General features: G+C 42.2%; 1 protein-coding gene across 7 annotated transcripts in view; it reads left to right on the top strand.

The window, feature by feature from the left end:
• Nucleotides 1-1,433, top strand: part of ktn1 (kinectin 1) — a 141,252-nt gene that overhangs the window by 23,347 nt on the left and 116,472 nt on the right. The window contains exon 1 of one of the 7 annotated variants that reach the window (XM_043697724.1): nt 1,405-1,424. The exons of the other annotated variants lie outside the window; for them this stretch is intronic. The gene's annotated coding sequence lies outside the window, so the exon portion shown is untranslated. Of the gene's footprint in view, nt 1-1,404; nt 1,425-1,433 lie in introns of those variants that run through there. 7 annotated transcript variants of the gene reach the window in all.

Consider the following 1,433-nt stretch of genomic DNA (forward strand, 5'->3'; position numbering starts at 1 on the left):
ACTAATAAATTAAACTGCATTTATTTCAATGCAAGGGGCCTAACAGGGAAGGCAGATGAACTCAGGGCATGGTTAGGAACATGGGACTGGGATATCATAGCAATTACGGAAACATGGCTCAGGGATGGGTAGGACTGGCAGCTGAATGTTCCTGGATGCAAGTGCTACAGGAAGGATAGAAAGGGAGGCAAGAGAGGAGGGGGAGTGGCATTTTTGGTAAGGGATAGCATTACAGTTGTATTGAGGGAGGATATTCTCAGAAATACATCTGGGGAAGTTATTTGGGTGGAACTGAGAAATAAGAAAGGGATGATTACCTTATTGGGATTGTATTAGACCCCCCCCCAATAGTCAGAGGGAAATTGAGAAACAAACTTGTAAGGAGATCTCAGCTATCTGTAAGAATAATAGGGTGGTTATGGTAGGGGATTTTAACTTTCCAAACATAGACTGGGACTGCCATAATGTTAAAGGTTTAGATGGAGAGGAATTTAAGTGTGTACAAGATAATTTTCTGATTCAGTGTGTGGATGTACTCACCAGAGAAGGTGCAAAACGAGACCTACTCTTGGGAATTAATAAGGCAGGGCAGGTGACTGAGGTGTCAGTGGGTGAGCACTTTGGGGCCAACGACTGTAATTCTATTCGTTTTAAAATGGTGGTGGAAAAGGATAGACCAGATCTAAAAGTTGAAGTTCTAAATTGGAGAAAGGCCAATTTTGACGGTATTAGGCAAGAACTTTTGAAAGCTGATTGGAGGCAGATGTTCACAGGTAAATGGACGGCTGGAAAATGGGAAGCCTTCAGAAATGAGATAACAAGAATCCAGAGAAAGTATATTCCTGTCAGGGTGAAAGGGAAGGCTGGTAGGTATATGGAATGCTGGATGACTAAAGAAATTGAGGGTTTGGTTAAGAAAAGGAAGGAAACATATGTCAGGTATAGACAGGATAAATCGAGTGAATCCTTAGAGTATAAAGGCAGTAGCAGTATACTTAGGAGGGAAATCAGGAGGGCAAAACAGGGACATGAGATAACTTTGGCAAATAGAATTCAGGAGAATCCAAAGGGGTTTTACAAATATATTAAGGACAAAAGGGTAACTAGGGAGAGAATAGGGCCCCTCAAAGATCAGCAAGGCAGTCTTTGCGTGGAGCCACAGAAAATGGGGGAGTTATTAAATGAATATTTTGCATCAGTATTTAATGTGGAAAATGGTGTGGAAGATATAGATTATAGGGAAATAGATGGTGACCTCTTGCAAAATGTCCACATTACAGAGGAGGAACTGCTGGATGTCTTGAAACGGTTAAAGGTGGATAAATCCCCAGGACCTTATCAGGTGTACCCGAGAACTCTGTGGGAAGCTGGAGAAGTGATTGCTGAGCCTCTTGCTGAGACATTTGTATCATCGATAGTCACAGGTGAGGTGC

The sequence above is a fragment of the Chiloscyllium plagiosum genome, chromosome 10 (assembly GCF_004010195.1).
Source record: "Chiloscyllium plagiosum isolate BGI_BamShark_2017 chromosome 10, ASM401019v2, whole genome shotgun sequence".
NCBI classification, from domain to species: domain Eukaryota; kingdom Metazoa; phylum Chordata; class Chondrichthyes; order Orectolobiformes; family Hemiscylliidae; genus Chiloscyllium; species Chiloscyllium plagiosum.